General features: G+C 40.6%; 1 protein-coding gene and 1 long non-coding RNA gene across 2 annotated transcripts in view; both read right to left on the bottom strand.

Moving 5' to 3' along the window:
• Window positions 1-18,781, bottom strand: part of CHSY3 (chondroitin sulfate synthase 3) — a 139,582-nt gene that overhangs the window by 98,217 nt on the left and 22,584 nt on the right. The window lies entirely within an intron of this gene.
• The window catches only part of LOC147648366 (uncharacterized), a 36,048-nt gene that overhangs the window by 2,997 nt on the left and 14,270 nt on the right, over window positions 1-18,781 (bottom strand). The gene's annotated exons all lie outside the window — the stretch shown is intronic.

Genomic DNA, 18,781 nt, shown 5'->3' with positions numbered 1-18,781 from the left:
TATTTAGTTTCAGACTGAATGATACACCTTGTTTGACTGAAAGCTTATTTTGGCACACTACATATTTTTACATAAAGCTGAAATTAGTCTCCAAATGCCAATTCATTTGGGAACTCATGAAACAAAAATGTCACAACTTTCTGATTTTGGAGCAGAAGATGTCTCTACCACTAGCTCAATTAACTTAGTGAAAATGATGTGAACTCACCTAAAAAAGAAAATCACACACTATATACCAGAATCTGCATAACCGTGGCTAAGCTACTTGACTGGAAAAAAACCACAACACATGCCCTGTTCTGGCCCACTAAATATACTTAAGTATTTTTCAGTTCTTCAGAGTATGCTGTGCACTCTTTTTATATATGGCAGGAGAGATCTACTGAAGCTTCTATATCATAATGATCCAAGTTGATCAGTTCCTGCAATTTGATTTTTATTCATGAGTCTAAAATACAAACCTCCCAAAGACCCACTACTGAAACATGACCTTTGCATTAGATACCTTGCCTTAAATCCCATCACTGTGGTTTAATATAAAATATGAAAACTGTCCCCACCAAGAGCTAAGGAAATACCAGTTGATCAATGCTGCTGAAAAAAGCATGTGTCTAGTCAGCCAACAATCACTGTGACTCTAGACGACAGAAGTATGCTACTCTCAATTCCCCACATGCACTTCCAGCTGACCAAATTGAGACTTGCTTAAAATAGACACATATTGGATCAAAACATTCCAATTGCAGAATTGTACTTGTTAAAAAAAAAAAAAAAAAAAAAAGGCTTTCCCAACACTATTCACATGCCACTTCACAGGGGGGGTGAATTTTTCTGACCACTTTTTCTGTTAAGAAACTTCATTGATTCAAGAATCACAATTTCCAAAACTCAGAGAGAGGGAAAACCTTGGGAGGAGTCCAAGGCTGGAGAATGGCAATGTCTCATTAAGAAATATAAGCCTCTCTGTGGCTTACATCTCAGCTGCAAGTGGTTAAAATGCTTGGGTTTCCTCATTCTAAGCATGATATTAGAATTTATTTTGAATCTGAGTTCATACAGCTGTTGTTTTCAGATTGTGACTGTGATTCAATGCTGTGTTTCTTTGTTTTCATCAGTTATACTTCCCATGTGTTCATGCTTCAGTTGTAAAGAGATCACTTTTTTTTCCCTTTCTATTCATGGATATGAATGAGCTACACATAAGAACTGAAACCTCAAACATTACAAAATTTAGCTCACTGAAACAATTTTTGCAGTATTTCAGATGCAATTCTTAAACCCAGTATTGACTTTCCCAACTGAAGACCATGTGGATCAGGATTATAATGACTATATTAATAAATTACTTTAGAGACACATGCCTCAGAAAGAAATTACCTTTAAGTATGACTCAAAAGCATTTGGTGCTTTGATTTGGTGCTCAGGTTATGTGACTCAGAAAAAGCATTTGGGTGTTCACTTTATCTTTTCTCACAGATTCCATGCAGAAGCTGCCCAGGTGACAGACCAAAAGCTCTCCCAGCTGAAAGTATTGCAAATTTAATCTAGGCTGAGAGCCAAGATAGGCACTATCCATCTCAGGAATTACCATGAAAAATAAAATTATCTCCACTCGGCAGCATTTATTAAATTCTCTCAAATCTGTTGTGTCAAATTTTTTTTTCCAGCAAAGGCCCTTAAAATCAGGTTCCCGTTTTTCAATCCTGACACTGTTTTCAGAGTTTTCCACTACATTTCCAAGCCACATTCTTTGTCCTTTCAGGCAAACAGAGTTTCTCCATTACTGAGAGTGCCAGTGCTGGTGAATGCAGTTCCCAAACCTTACCCCACCACCTCTGAGCTTCTGTCCTGATTCAAAGCAGAAAAACAGACCAGAGTCATATGCAAACCAAAAATAACACACGTTCACAAGAGTATTCATCAGAAATGTAATTGGGAGGCTATTTGCAAATCTAAGTTTTGTGTGATATTTGTTCTGCATAACTTTACGATCACTGCCAAATACAAACAACACGTCTGATCATACACGCAGAGCCATGATGCTCTGCAGATAAAAATAAAAGAAGCTTTTTTGAAGAGAACTTTACATAAGAGTATCACCAGTATTTCTTTTATTCCAACATGCTATATCCTCTGGTTTGTTTTTTTTTTTTAAGGCAATATAAATTATGTTATTACTACTGCTTTATAATATGGAAATGAAGATGGATCAAGATGGTCCATACATATCACTTTAAAAAACAAAAGGAAGGAGAAGAAGGAGTGCCCTATCTTTTAATACCACTTTTTGGTTCTCTACTTTTTCCTTTTTATCCATATGCAAGAGCAGATTTAAAAAGAATATTAGCAAATGTTGTTTGAAGCTCAAAGGCACCATATCACCCACACTTTAGTTCCTGCAGTTCTTTTGTTATAAAATAATACAATCTAACTCACTAGGATTTTATTCCCCTGTAGCAGACTACACTGCTATTTCATTTGTCTTCGCAACACAATTAATTTGCCTAAAATTTTAAGTAATTAATTAATAACTCTGCAGCCTACTTTATATCATATCTGCAGTATTTAACAGCACCATAGAATTTAGTTGGAAAAGACATTTCAGATCACCAAATTAAACTGTTACTCTCACATGGCCAAGTCCACTCAAACACATCAAGTGGTACAGAATGGTCGTATCAAGATCTTAATAAGTATATTTCTTAGGACTTCCAACAAGTAACAAGTTATCTTTGCCCTTGCTTTAAACTTTCCACCTAACTCTGCTTATGCTGTGCCACCTGAAGTCTTGAGCCTTACGAGAGATTTCTAGAGTGTGATGATTCTATCAGTCAGTACATCCTCATGCAAAGAAAACACTGCCTTTAATACATGGTTCCTTGAAATTTCAGTTGAATATGGCTTGATTAAATTTTTAAATTATTTATTATTAGGTCATTCAAAATATACCCATTTCCTTTTAAAAGCATGCAGCATAACCAAGTTTTAATATATAGCCATGGCAAGTACAAAATAGAACATTTCTCACAAATGATGTGGCTAACCAGGCACAGCATACTTTTTGACATATCTTTATAAAATGTGCAATTATATCCTGAACTGCATGCCTTTAAAACACAGTAAAATATTACAGTATAACTCACCGTGGCAATTTTTAACAGCCCTTCAGCATCACTTACAGCTTGGGTAGGATTTAATATTAAGAGGCATCTCTGTTTTTGTCAGGTTTTATACATCTTGAGCTCTTATTTGCTGCTTTTCATCTATCAGAAGCCTATGCAAAGATTTTGAGATAAATGGCTTTACAACAGACTAAATTAAAAGGATTCCAAATACAAATGATAATTTTGGCTGCGACTCTTCAGGCCTTTATCACACCAAAATTTAAACTTTCTGTTTAATTAAGACCTGTCAGTGAAAAGGTGCAATACTTAAGGACAAAAACAGCTGTCTAGACAGTGTGTCTTTGTATTACCTTTTATACATTCACTCAGTGTCTAGTGTATGATTAATAGCCACTCCACAAAAATTACAAGCCCATTAAAGATATGCAGATAAAGGCTTAAAAATGCCTACTGTAACTCTGTCTTTTTGACATCTAACACCCTCTTACTAAGGAAATCCTGACACATTTGGTTTGTACTAATAAATAGGATTTTGCATCAACTAGCAGGTGGAAGAAAGTAAACATCATAAAATGGCATCAATTTATAAATTCAAGACAAAATCTTTCAAGAGTGAGTTTATATCTTATTTAGCTATTATCAGCAGCATTGAAGGAATGATGGATACGCGTACAGCATGAAGATTTTCTTTGAAAATATACGGGACTGTAGTAATGCCAACAATACTGATACACTGAAGAAAATATTCGACTGCGAATCACAGAAATGAACAAAAGTCTAACGCTGGGAAGGGGCAAAATTTATTTTTGAAATTTTAATGCACTAAGAACTTCTAGTTATTTGGATGTCACATCAAAAATGTGTTAACATCTTTATAACATTTTTTGCAACCTTCCACCAAATCAGCCTTCAAAAGCTGGCAGCGCTGCTACTGAAAAAGACTGTGCAGCACTGAGGTGTTCAGCAGCATGAAGTAATGTTACTTAAATCCAGGATTTACTTATCCCAAATCCAGGAACAAAAGCAGTTTGTATCCAAGCAGATCTGAAAGAAGTTAAAGGATAAAGCTAGCTCATAAAATTTAATAGGGGGCAAGAGAAGTAGTGGAATGGAGAGAAACAGAAAAAAAATTAAAAGGATTTGCATCCTGAATCAACCCAGTTTACCAGATGCTAACCAAGCAGAGTAGGGAGGAGGAAGAAGGGGAAAGAGAAAACAGGATGCTGCAAATACAGAGTAAGAGCCTCTGTTTTCTTTGGCAGGTACTCCTCCCACAGTCTCAAGTCCCCAAAGCCCAAGGCAGGGACTGGGGGAATTACTCCTTCCCGAAATTGTAAGATCACTGGAGGAACTCAAATGTACAGAAGACTACAGGATTCAGTAAGATGCATGTCAGGTTCTTGAAGGAAATGGCTGATGCAGTTGCCTAGCAATTCTCAAGCATATTTGAGCACTCCTGGCACCAGATGAAGTGCCCTGTAACTGAAAAGCAGAGAAACATTGCACTCATTTTTAAAAGGGGAAAAATGGAGGTCCTCAGAAACATCCTAAGACCAGCAAGATCATGGAACAGATCCTCTTGGAAACTGTGCCAAGGCATATGGTAGACAGGGAGGTGATAAGAGTCAGCCAGCTTGGCTTCACCAGTGGATAACTGTGCCAGACTAATCTGGTTGCCTTCTGCAACAGAATGACTTGTGTTGCTGGATAAAGCAAGAGGAACAGTATTCCCTAGACTTCTGCAAATCTTTGATATAGTTACACACAACATCCTTGCCAATAAACTGGAGAGATACAGATTTTCTGTATGAACTGTTCCATGGACAAGGAATTGGCTGGACAGCTGCAGACAAAGAGCAAATACTTCAGTCAATGGCTCAATAACCAAATGGAGGTAAGTAACACATGGTGTCCCAGCAGACAAAGCCTCTGCCCTATGCAATTTGTTCATGGTTCTCTAAGAGGAGGCTCCAAGAGGACCTTAGGCTTGCTCTACAAAGTCTATCATGGGGGAGAAAAGCAAGTCTGAACACTGCAAAGTGCTTCTTGGTAGCCAACCACATCAAGCACAGTCAAGGGCCCAGATGGTCCTGCTGCTGCTACATTTCCTGCCTACACTCTTTACTCCTACTGGTAAAGAGAGGAGCAGCTAACCTGAGCACTAATCTGCTTCAATCATACACACAGAACTTTGCCATAGTGTTTGATTCTGCACAAGTCCTGATTTGCTGTGTCATTCATGCCTACATGAGAGAATAACAAGGTATAATAATCCCTGTTTCTACTAGGTTGTGGACTCTGACATCCCAAGCCATAGTACCTGGAAAGCAGCAAACGTCAGGTGAATCCCTGTCAGGCTGACAAATCTGTCAGTACTCAGAGATACTCACAATGAGCACTCATCATTTCTTTTTGTTGTCGCTAATTTGTGCCATGGGTGTGGTTTCTCCCTCCAGAGCTTGTTCATTGGTGTCTTCAAGTGTTAGGATATGGGGAATAAAACAGAGCACAATGGTACTGATAAAGGAGCCTAATATCTTAGGCTTAATCAAACAGAAACCACCGGGGAGACAGACGCAGATAAGTGCTCCCTGGGGTAGAAGTGACCAAGAGATATGTTGTGAAACTTTGTAATGATTAACAGGTACTGATGTCATGAAGAATGTATAACCAATGGGAAATTGTTACCAAAAATAGAACCCTATATAAGTGCCATACAAGTAAAACCCTATAAAAATGCCTTGCATATTCAATATAATTGGTTTCTCATCTCACCTTGGATGTCCCTGTCTCTCAATCACCAATATTAGAATGTCCTAGAATCAAAGAATGTTTTGGATTGTACCTTGAAGATACAATCCCCCTGCCATAGTCAAGGAATCCCTTGTCATGGTCAGGAACACCTTCCACTAGACCAGGTTGCTCAAAGCCCCATCCAGCTTGGCTGTGAATATTGCCAGGGATGAGACTTCTTCAGCCTCTCTGGGCTACCTGGGCCAATGCCTCACCACCCCTACAGTAAAAAATTAATATCTAACTAATACCTAATCTAAACCTGCCCTCTCTTTCAGTCTAGAACTACTGTCTTTTGTCCTATTACTACATGCCTTTGCAAACAGTCTCTTTCCATCTTTCTTGTAGAATCCCTTGATGTACTTGTAGTCTGTGCCTTGAAACCTTCTCCAGGCCAAACAATCCAAATTCCTACAGCTTTTATTTGTAGTAAAGGAACCCCATCCCTCTAATCATCTTGGTGGCCTCCTCTGGACTCACTCCAACAAGTTGTTGGGGGTTAGGTGTCCTTTTTTTTAGTTCTGGCTTGCCCGTGGAATTTGTACCCATTAGTTGCGGGGACGACCTAACTGGTTGCAAGTGGTGGATGCTTGACAAAAGACAAAGAGTTTGTCTGGGCCCAGGGCAGGAAGGGGGCAGGAAAAGGGGAGGGTGGGGACAGTTTGGTGGCTCCTTCAGCTTTGGAGAAGGACACTTTGAGCGCAGAGCTGCTGCGGTGGAGAAGGGAATTTTCGCCATCACCCAGATGGAGCTGCTGCTGCTTCTCCTTCTCCCTCTTTGTTGGTGGCCTCGCACCCCCTGCCCTGCCAGGACGTGTGACAGTGCCAGCCACTGCTGCAGAGCTGCTGATCCACCTCAGCCATCAGCCCAGGATCTCTGCTCATTCCTGCTGTTCCAGCTGGGTGTTCCTCAGAGCCCTGCAGGAGCACCGGGACTGACTGAGGGGGTTTGTGAAGCAAAGCCTCTCCTCCATCCCATCTCAGCCGAGAAAGCTGTCACGGGGCCCCTGGTTCTGTTTTCTTGTTAATGCTGTAGCTATTGTTTGTTTGCCTGGTTATGCTAGTAAAGAACTGTTATTCCTATCCCCAGATCTCTGCCTGAAAACCCCTTGATTTCAGCGTTGTAGTAATTCGGAGGGAGGAGGTCTACATTCTTTCATTCCAAGGGAGGCTCCAGCCCTCCCTAGCAGACACCTGTCTTCTAGAACCAAGACACAAGTCCATATCCTTTCTGTGCTGGGACCCCACAGTTGGATGCAGAGCTCCAGGTGGGGTCTCACCAGAGAATCACCTCCCTTGACCTGCTGACCACACTGCTTTTCTTCTCATCTCATCCTGGATTCTCTGCAGGACAGTGGAAAGGGCACCAGAACTATGCTCTTGTGGATCACCAGGATCTGTGGCACATTACTCAGAATAGCATCAACCATCAAGGACTGGTTACAAAAGCCCTTCTCTGTTTCTTCTTCAGCCTGTCCAGTACCACACAGGCTTTCCCCCTGGCTCCTGTAACCCAGATGCTCCTGGCCTCAGCCTGCACCTTTCACACATACTTGCTTGTGCCTCAGGAGCAAAGTCTGGACACTCATCACAACCTCAGGACCACACTGCACTCCTCCCCTAGCACTTCTGCCTGGGAGACAGGCCCCCAGACATCTCAGGGGTTCTCAGAGTTTTTGGTTGGAGATGAGCACCTGCCCCCATGCACTGCTGGCAGCATGTTTATTAGGGACTTATTTAGAACTTACCATAGAAATAAATTCTTAAAAGGTGAGGTGAAAAGAGAAAGTGATGGCTGTGCTTCCACATATGACCAGTTTTTGCCCTACGAGCCTGTCATACCTATCCTCATATGCAGTGATGAGTTATCAGCTACTTGTATTGGCTGAAATACCAACATTCACACTTCCCACAACACAAATGGAGGCCTGATTTGATTAAGGAGGAAGAAAGTGAAAACAAAATTCTGTTGTTATAAATACCAATTTTCACTGCTTGAGAAGTTGTCTGTCCTCCTTTGGAAGTCTACTTCTCAAAGTAGATATCTCACCAAAACTGTCACCATGTTTGCCTCAGCTGAATACAAAAGAATCTGGAGCATGATCTTTGCTGATGGTAAATAACTTGAGGATTTCCAGCATGAAAACCAACAGAACTTCAGTTCTGAGAACACTGAGAACATAATTCTTAAAATCATTGATGGCAATTTTGCACCCACCAAAAAGGATTTCTGTATCATAAAAGCCCTAGGACTATGCTGAGACTGTTTAAATTAGATGCTACAGACAGTTTAGTTATCTCTACAGTCCAGAAAGTAATTGCCAAAGTAGCTCAATGGTTCAGCCATCATCCAAAATAAACTGGTTGGGATACTCTTTTCAGCTCAAGGAATATCCAGCTGTAAGGATTTTTGCCCTCTATTAAGAATGAAGTATATCTGTGAATATACTAAAAATGAACTATATCTTTTCAACAGACAGTATAAAAGCCAGCATGTTACTAACTTGCACTGCATTGGCATGAATATTCATCTTCCATAATTCTTCTAAAAATATTGTTTAAAACAATTAGATGCCCAGAAAATTTCAATGCAAGCAATGTTTGTGGAAGAATTGAAAGAATTCCACAGTGTTCATACCAAGACATAACATTTTCAAACAGGACAGCCATAAGAAGTTTTGCAATTGGGACATCAGGTATCATCTTTCCAATTTAACATAATGATATTTGTCTTGCCAAAAATGTAGGTGAGTCAGAATATGCCAGCAGAAGAACCCAATCATTGTAATGCATTGTTGTCAGCTTTCTGAAATAACAAGGTGACACAAAGAAATCTTAGAAGAGATTTGCCTCAGAGAAAAAAACAACTCATCTTCTCTGCAGAACAGAAGCTGTAATTTTTTTTTTTTTTAGGGTTTTGTTGTTGTTGTTGCTTTTAGGGGGCTTTCTGGGCTTTTTTTTGGTGGATTTTTTGTAGTTTGTTGTCTTTTTTATGTTTTGGTTGTTTTTTTGTTGTCGTTGTTTGTTTGCTTTTGGTTTTTAGGTTGGGGATTTTTTTTGTGACTTATTTCAAAGAAAATCCCTAAGAAAAAGACAGACAAATATTATGGGTGTCTTGACTTCACTAAAGCTAAGAAATACTGACAAAGGAGAAAATGTATATTATCTGTTGTACAGGCATCAACAGATATTAGACATGTAAAATATATTATGCCTGTCTTTAGATACCTAAGTACTTGTAATCACAATTTAAAAATATATTCTCCTCCATAAAAGTCTAGAAAAATTAGGAACAAATATTATAGTATCTGTTTTTAGATTTGGAGATATATTTAAAAGAAGTATTTTCTTTTCTTTAAAACAGAAGCTTTTAGGACTTCTAGTGTAAAATCATTTATTTGTGATAAAATAAAGCCACTGTACATACACACACACACACACACACAGAGATAGTTAGATAGACAGAGATATCTAAGAGAGTTAAATACTTGGGTCATAGGAAGAAGGCATTTATTTTCTTGTATTTTCCTGCCAAAATTGCTTGCTTTAAGGCTATTTTATCCTTCAGATTTCACAGTCTGTTTACTTGATTCCTTCATTTCAAAATGGAGGTAAGAGTGTGCTAAATACTTACAAAATGGTTGCCTCATGTTTCCAACAATTAGATTCCCAGACAGAACACACATGTGCTGCCACAAAAGTATTTAGATTGTTTTCTCAAGACGGCACAAGTCAATCAATTTTAGCCATGCTTTTAACAGAAGATAAGTCAATGAAATCTGCAAGTTCCCTATCACTTTTTTGTTTTGTTTTTTTTAATTAAAGAACTGTTTCATTTGAACATCCAAGATAGACATCAAGTAACAGAGAACAATGAAAAGGTAGAGCTGAGCATAAGGCATAATCAGTTACTTCAAATGTCAAAAAATCTAGGCTTGTTGCCTTGATTAGTAACATTATGTTAGTAATAAATCAACATATTACCTCTAGATTGCAATCTAATTTTAAACTAGTCAATAATTAATGTGGAAACAAATCTAAATCAAGAGCTTGCAGGCTGGGGTATTTCAACCACTCTGACATCTACTGTAGAGGTTGCATGGTGAGCAACCCAGGAGACTCCTGCATGGAGGAATGCATGGAGGATGACTTCTTGAGACATGAAATAGATCCCTCTCCCAGAGGGCATGAAAGGCTGGACCTAGTGGTCACCAAATCAAGTGAGCCATTTGGGAACACCAAGATTGGAGACAAGCCTGAAGTGGAGATGCACTGGTGGAGTTTGCTGACCTGAGGTCGAGGTGAAGAGAAAAGGAAGTCTTGCACTCCACAAAAGCAATTTCCATTGCCTGAAAGAGCTAGTCGTAGGACCCCAGGGAATCTGCCCTTGGGGACAAGAAAGCAGACGAGGCCTGGCAGATCTTAAAGAACACGTAGAGCACAATCCCCGGGAGCAAGAAATCAGGCAAACAAGGCCAGAGACCAGCATGGATGAGCCCAGACCAGCTGGTCAAACTAAAGGGCACAAAGAAAATGCAGACATGGTGAAAGCAGGGACAGGTTTCCAAGGAAGAGCATAGAAAAGGTGTCCAGTTATGTAAGGAGAGTGGACTTGACAGGGCTGGGGTTTATGGTTGAACTCAAAGATCTTACAGGTCTTTTCCAGCCTAAACAATTCTGATTCCACACAGTTGCCAAGCCCCTCTCCATGACATCTGAAAAGCCATGGCAGTCAGGTGAAGACTCTGGTGAACAAAAACAGAGAAAAACTGCACCCATTTTTAGAAAAGGTAACAAAGGTAACAAATCCTGGGAACTACCAACCTGTCAGCTTCCTCTCCCTGTCTGGGATGATCCTTCTAGAAGCTGTGTTAAGGCACATGGACGACAGGAAGGTGACCTGAGATAGCCAGCACAGCTTCACCAAGGGCATGTCCTGCCTGACCCACTTGTGGGTGAGAGGCTGGACATGACCCAGCCATGGGCACTCCCAGCCCAGAGAGCCAAACGTGTCCTGGGCTGCATCCAGAGCAGCGTGGGCAGCAGGGGGGAGAGGGGATTCTGTCCCTCTGCTCTGCTCTGGTGAGAGCCCACCTGGAACCCTGCATCGAGCTCTGGGGTCCCAGCACAGAAAGGACATGGAATTGTTGGAATGAGTCCAGAGGAGAGCCACAGAAACAACCAGAGGGAGCATCTTTCCAATGACTGAAGGTTGAGACAGCTGGGGTGTTCAGCCTGGAGAAGAGAGGGCTCTGGGATTACCTCACTGTGGCCTTTCAGTACCTAAAGGAGGTTTACAAGTAAAATGGGCACAGATTTTTTTAAGCAGGGCTTCCTGAGATAGCACAAAGAGTAATGGCTCTAAACTAAAAGAAGGTAAATTTAGGCTACATGTAAGGAAGACATTTGTCACAATAAGGGTGGTGAAATACTGGAGGATGTTGCCCAGAGAGGCATTAGATACCCCCTCCCTGGAAACCTTCCAGATTAGTCTGGATCGGGCTCCTGACCTAGCTGAAGATGTCCCTTGTCATTGCAGGGAATTTGGAGTAGATGGCCTTTAAGGCTCCTTTCCAATATGAGGTATTCTGTGATTCTATAATAAAGTAGCTTGCATTTGTGCAAGACTTAGAAAAATTGAATTCTTAACTGTAGCCAAAACAATCCTTTTAAAAGCTGCATCACTGTGAGATCATGAAGGAAAATGAGTATGAAAATGTGAAGTAATAAAACAGACACACAACCAAAAGAACATGGAAGTATTCCCAAGGTGATTACTGTTTACTGGTTTAGCAAGCAAAAGATTAGGGAACTGTAATACTGAAATTTGATGCTTAGACACAGAGGTGAATGTTTTAAATACTGTACTGCTAAAACAAACAGCTTTAAAATGCATTGATTCCAGTTCGGCATACAGATTTTTTTTTTTTTAGAGGTGTAAGTTACACATAAAAAAAGCTATAAAACCATAAAAAATATACATTCCTTTCACTTTTCACTTGTTCAGCAGTAGTGTTAGTCTGCAATACCTTCTTAACTCATTTTTACTAATGCAGCCAAAAGCAAGTAATTCAGCTATACTGAACATGACACCTACTTAAATGAAACATCCATACCTAAATTTTAGTCCAGTAACACAGAAACTGTGAATTCCTCAAAAATAACTTATCACTGGCTCGCTATTCTAACTTGTTCTAACAGTGCAACACACGTCACATCATCCAGCTGGGAAAGCTATTGCACAGTCCTCCACAGAACAGTGTGAATAAAAATAATTTTCTCCTTTAGCAGTGTATGTTTTAAAGGTTGCTGGGATTATTTCTTAAAAGCAAGACAAAAGAAAACCTCTAGTTTGGCCAACTATTTTTAATTTTTTTCTCCCATGCAAAGAAACAGGAGAATGTATTATCAACCTGTTGAACACTTCTCTTATAATAACACCCCAAAATTTTATTGTTTTACAGTTTTAGGTTGGACAGAGGCAAAGCCCTGAAATGAAGCAAAATAAATTTATACATATCTGAAGATACTGTTCTATGAAGTAAGAGTTTCAGCCATTTGAGAATACTCTACTGTTATAACCAATACTCAATTTCCTCTAACTTGTAAAGCATTATCCGAAGGGCAACTCAGTAGAATTGAATGCAAACAGAAGTGACAAAGCAGACTGTAGTCAGTTATCTTTGAGATGCAGAGACCTGCAGCACTTCTGTTTGACACTGTCTGCAATGACTGCCTCTCATACTTCTGTAGAAGTAATTTTACATTTGTGAGCTGTCAAAGCTATAATGTGTTCAAAAGTTGAAAGTCAAGAAATATAAAATGATTCATCACATGACACATGAAGAGGCAATTAAGAGAACTTCAGATGATGCTACACAAATTCTCTATTTTATTCAAAGGTGCAGCTGACTACAAAATAACCAATGGTCCACAAACCACGGCTGATAGGGCTGAATTTCTTCATCTCAAATACCATTAAATGTTAGACAATTAGTCCACAAATTAATTTTTAAGTTACCTAAACCTATTCAGAAGGTATGTTATAAAAGCTTGTTTTTATAGTCTCCATAACATATTATTAAGGAATAGAAATATACTTTAGAAGGAAGAATTCATTATTCATTATATTATCCCATTTACAAGATTGTTGTCATTTGTGATGAAATGTCTAATAGAGACAGAAGAAATCATAATCTGCTGCCTTACCAAGGTTACTACATGTTACTTTTCAGCAGTGAATGCTCTACCAGCTTGTGATGATTTTATAAAAATCCCTTAAAGCCAAATTTTACATTTTTCCACTGAAGCAATACCTACATGCAAGTCTATTATTAGAAATTATATTTTAAACACAAGAAAGATGCATTTAAATTACATCCTGTTGCTTCAGGTTTTAAGTGCTTGACAAAGCAACCCTAATTGTTTTTAATAGATAGGTTTCATTTGCTTTGTATATACACTTTTAATTCACTGCCAAATGAAGAATCATTTTAGAAAGCAAACTAATTCAGCAGCTTCCATAATCAAGTTTCAAAGAACACTTTAAGAAGGATTTCTAATTAAGTACACCAAGTTGCTTCCTTTTGCTCTACTGACAGTAATTTAACACACCATGGTAACTGAATCTAGTGCAGGGCCTAAAAATGCCCAGAACACAACATAAGCCTTGTCACACTAATTTGTCCCAGAATTTGCCAGACACCTATGATTGCCGCTAGGGAGCAAAATCCCATATTGGAAGCAATCTCTAGACTGATCAGCAGGCAATGTATATACCTAGCCTTGAGCAGAACCATGGTGGTAAGGCTTATCACAAATTTAATTATGATTTCCTGTAATAACATGTGGCACAGTCTCTTCATGACTCTTCCAGTCGCTTTGATTAATAGCAAATGACAGTTTTTTAAAAAAGCATACTTGAGGATGCAGCTTTCCTAAAAGTGTTCCAGATTTTATTATATAATACACAAAAGCAAAAATCAGCTCCATTGGGTTTTGAAACATTTTTACATTCCCTTTATGTTTTCATATCAGACATTTATTGTAAGCCATATTACCTGATCGTATTTAATTGAATGGTCTTTTTATGCTGAAGGATTGTTTTACCTGACTTATATACAAGGAGAAGCAATCTGTAAAAAGAGAGATAAATGTCCTAAGTTTTATACTGATATCATTGTTTCACAGCAGTGTCTCCATTTCATTCTTCTGTCTCAACACACTCTAGAGGGAGGTGTCTGCTACAGCCACAGTAATTTGTACAGCTATCGTAGCATCTGCTTTATTTCAAGACATGACGTATATCCCGGTTGTACAGAAGATCTAACAAAAATAGAATTAACCCAAGTAATCCTCAGTAACTAGGCTATATTTAATCAACGGGGGGTTTGTAACAGATCACTTCATCCATTTTGAAACAACTTAAAATACTATTCTTTGTAACTGATTTTTTATTTTCTTATCAGAAAGTGCTTAGAATGGATATAACACCTTTCAATAACTTTCAAATAACTTCCAATTTGAAAAAAGCTTAAAAAAAAGCTATTGTATTAAGTAACATTAAGTAATATTAAGTAAACTGCTTCAGTAGGGTCAGATCTTCAAACATTTGTGTGTTCAACATTTGGATGATTTAAATGTAGATCTGAAATACATGGCAGCACTTAGTACAAAAATCACATTCTTGCTTCTTTGTATCTATGCAGTTAAGGAAGTTTATTTACTGGGAGTTTCATATGGGCAGTAATTTATAATCATTACATATACAGACATTTTCTGTCTCTAACAGCCAACCAGTCACCAAAAGACAACAGAGGACAATATGGAGAAAAACAACTAGAGAATTTATTACTCAAAGCATTCAGTAATGATGAAGTTGGATCAGCCATCTGTACTTAAAAATGCAACAGCTGGCATTTACAATATCCACCTGGGACATATACTGATGTCAATAACAGATAAGCCCTTTTGAACAATTTAAGAGGGGTTCAGCTCTGAAAAAAAGAAACCTCACTTCATGTGCTCACTGAAAGAGCTTCAAACATAAGCTTTTGTGGTAACTTGATTTCAACTAATTAATACTTTCTAGCAACATATTAAATGCACACAACTCATATTTTGAGCAAAATTGCTGTTTTCAGTATTTAAAGCCCTTCTTAGTCTTCACTTCCTCAGACTAATTTGTAAAATGCATACATAAATTTAAGTAACACAAAAATTTCCATAAAGAGGCGATCTGACTCATCTACAGAGTCAGCTTTCTTGCTCACTAACTCTTCACCAGACTTGTGTCTGAAATCAAGCTGTAACAGATTTCAGCCTGTACAGTACATTAGCGTGGCAAATTATGCCTGAAAATTTGTTTCCTGGTAGTGTAGTGGTTTTTTTTTCTTCTTCTTCAGAGAGGAAACAGAACTACCTTTGGAGCACCACACTAGTCAAGTAGGTTTTTCTGCATGTATCATAAATCAAAGTACACACACTATTTGATGCTTGGAGATTTTGCTCCTGTAGCAAGAAAAATGTTCTTATGAACTGTCCAATTCATTTGTTTTCATTGCGCTCGCTAGATATGATTATATAAAAATGCAGTCATCTTTCTTAAATCTTTTATCATTTATATAAACAACACTATTTCTGAGTAATAAGGTATGAAGCTTTGATAGAGGCAAGTGGCATAGATGCTTGTGAGCCAAGGAAATATTAATACAGAAATCATGCACTTGGGATCCTGTAAAGAGGATTTAAGAATGTAACTTGGGTGCTGTAAAATGTCCTGAGGTTTTTCTTGTCTTAGGGTCAGGATTAATGAGCGAGAGATGGTATTTTTTTCAGACTCAGAGATGTTTATTATTTCTTATTTATGTTACATTCTCACAGTAAGTTCTCCAGCTAATGAACTAAAAATGGAGCCCCACATATCCCTTTACAAAGTTTTTAAGTGTCAACTACCTAATTAAAAGATGCCAACTTATTTATTTTTACTTTTAACCTAATAACACCCATGTTCTGCAATGCAGACTTTTCTACCCAATCACACAATATCACCCAAACCTATAAAGAAGAAGGTGAAAAAGCAAGACAAGCCTATGCCTTAAAACTTCTATCTTGTACATATGTATTATTATATCCCAAAACCTTAAACTCTATATTTTCTATCATTATCATTATCTATATTTTCTATCAAACTACACATTTATGTTCTCGGTTCTATAATTGAATTCTGGAAGCCTTTTCTGGGGGAGAGAGGGAACGGGAGGAAGGGGAGGGAGGGGAGGGAGGGGAGGGAGGGGAGGGAGGGGAGGGAGGGGAGGGAGGCAGGAAGGAATGCAGGCAGGCAGGAAGGCAGGCAGGCAGGAAGGCAGGCAGGCAGGCAGGCAGGCAGGCAGGAAGGCAGGAAGGCAGGAAGGCAGGAAGGCAGGAAGGCAGGAAGGCAGGCAGGCAGGCAGGCAGGCAGGCAGGCAGGCAGGCAGGAAGGCAGGCAGGCAGGAAGGCAGGCAGGCAGGAAGGCAGGCAGGAAGGCAGGAAGGCAGGAAGGCAGGCAGGAAGGCAGGAAGGCAGGAAGGAAGGAAGGCAGGAAGGAAGGAAGGCAGGAAGGCAGGAAGGCAGGAAGGCAGGCAGGAAGGCAGGCAGGAAGGCAGGAAGGAAGGCAGGCAGGAAGGCAGGAAGGAAGGAAGGCAGGAAGGAAGGCAGGCAGGAAGGAAGGCAGGAAGGCAGGAAGGAAGGAAGGAAGGAAGGAAGGAAGGAAGGAAGGAAGGAAGGAAGGAAGGAAGGAAGGAAGGAAGGAAGGAAGGAAGGAAGGAAGGAAGGAAGGAAGGAAGGAAGGAAGGAAGGAAGGAAGGAAGGAAGGAAGGAAGGAAGGAAGGAAGGAAGGAAGTGGCGGAAGGAAGTGGCGGAAGGAAGTGGCGGAAGGAAGGAAGTGGCGGAAGGAAGGAAGTGGCGGAAGGAAGTGGCGGAAGGAAGGAAGGAAGTGGCGGAAGGAAGTGGCGGAAGGAAGTGGCGGAAGGAAGTGGCGGAAGGAAGTGGCGGAAGGAAGTGGCGGAAGGAAGGAAGTGGCGGAAGGAAGGAAGTGGCGGAAGGAAGGAAGTGGCGGAAGGAAGGAAGGAAGTGGCGGAAGGAAGTGGCGGAAGGAAGTGGCGGAAGTGGCGGAAGGAAGTGGCGGAAGGAAGTGGCGGAAGGAAGTGGCGGAAGGAAGGAAGGAAGTGGCGGAAGGAAGGAAGTGGCGGAAGGAAGGAAGGAAGGAAGTGGCGGAAGGAAGTGGCGGAAGGAAGTGGCGGAAGGAAGGAAGGAAGTGGCGGAAGGAAGTGGCGGAAGGAAGTGGCGGAAGGAAGTGGCGGAAGGAAGTGGCGGAAGGAAGGAAGTGGCGGAAGGAAGGAAGTGGCGGAAGGAAGGAAGTGGCGGAAGGAAGGAAGTGGCGGAAGGAAGGAAGTGGCGGAAGGAAGGAAGTGGCGGAAGGAAGGAAGTGGCGGAAGGAAGGAAGGAAGTGGCGGAAGGAAGGAAGGAAGTGGCGGAAGGAAGGAAGGAAGGAAGTGGCGGAAGGAAGGAAGGAAGGAAGTGGCGGAAGGAAGGAAGGAAGGAAGGAAGGAAGGAAGGAAGGAAGTGGCGGAAGGAAGGAAGGAAGGAAGGAAGGAAGGAAGGAAGGAAGGAAGGAAGGAAGGAAGGAAGGAAGGAAGGAAGGAAGGAAGGAAGGAAGGAAGGAAGGAAGGAAGGAAGGAAGGAAGGAAGGAAGGAAGGAAGGAAGGAAGGAAGGAAGGAAGGAAGGAAGGAAGGAAGGAAGGAAGGAAAGAAGGAAGGAAGGAAGGAAGGAAGGAAGGAAGGAAGGAAGGAAGGAAGGAAGGAAGGAAGGAAGGAAGGAAGGAAGGAAGGAAGGAAGGAAGGAAGGAAGGAAGGAAGGAAGGAAGGAAGGAAGGAAGGAAGGAAGGAAGGAAGGAAGGAAGGAAGGAAGGAAGGAAGGAAGGAAGGAAGGAAGGAAGGAAGGAAGGAAGGAAGGAAGGAAGGAAGGAAGGAAGGAAGGAAGGAAGGAAGGAAGGAAGTGGCGGAAGGAAGGAAGTGGCGGAAGGAAGGAAGGAAGTGGCGGAAGGAAGGAAGGAAGTGGCGGAAGGAAGTGGCGGAAGGAAGTGGCGGAAGGAAGTGGCGGAAGGAAGTGGCGGAAGGAAGTGGCGGAAGGAAGTGGCGGAAGGAAGTGGCGGAAGGAAGTGGCGGAAGGAAGTGGCGGAAGGAAGGAAGGAAGGAAGGAAGGAAGGAAGGAAGGAAGGAAGGAAGGAAGGAAGGAAGGAAGGAAGGAAGGAAGGAAGGAAGGAAGGAAGGAAGGAAGGAAGGAAGGAAGGAAGGAAGGAAGGAAGGAAGGAAGGAAGGAAGGAAGGAAGGAAGGAAGGAAGGAAGGAAGGAAGGAAGGAAGGAAGGAAGGAAGGAAGGAAGGAAGGAAGGAAGGAAGGAAGGAAGGAAGGAAGGAAGGAAGGAAGGAAGATAAACTACTGTGAAAATACTGACTGAAGTTGCAGTGTAAGAGAGAATTTGAAATATGAAAAGATCAAAGGCTATACATATATATACAAGGAATATGGTTCTGACAGGAAGTCTTTCATTCTGATGACAACAGTGCATTGTCATATTTTAAAACACTTGAGTTTCCTGCATATAGTGAAAATCATTTTCGCTATATGATTCCAATAGTCTCATGAATTCAGCAAGTGTTTTCTCTACAGTGGGCAGAAAAACACACTATGAAAGGGACAGAAAATAGCCCTGAGTCCATGATTTAAGTCAAATCTGACAAAGAGAAGTCTGACCAACTTCTTAAAGACAAAAGATTTCTCCAATTTGATAACAGTAAAAGGTGCCAAGTCAAAGAGTTTATACAAA

Source organism: Cyanistes caeruleus, chromosome Z (assembly GCF_971803275.1).
Source record: "Cyanistes caeruleus chromosome Z, bCyaCae1.hap1.1, whole genome shotgun sequence".
In the NCBI taxonomy this organism is placed as follows: Eukaryota; Metazoa; Chordata; class Aves; order Passeriformes; family Paridae; genus Cyanistes; species Cyanistes caeruleus.
Note: the sequence above shows the minus strand (reverse complement) of the source record. Positions and strands in the feature narration are given on the sequence as shown.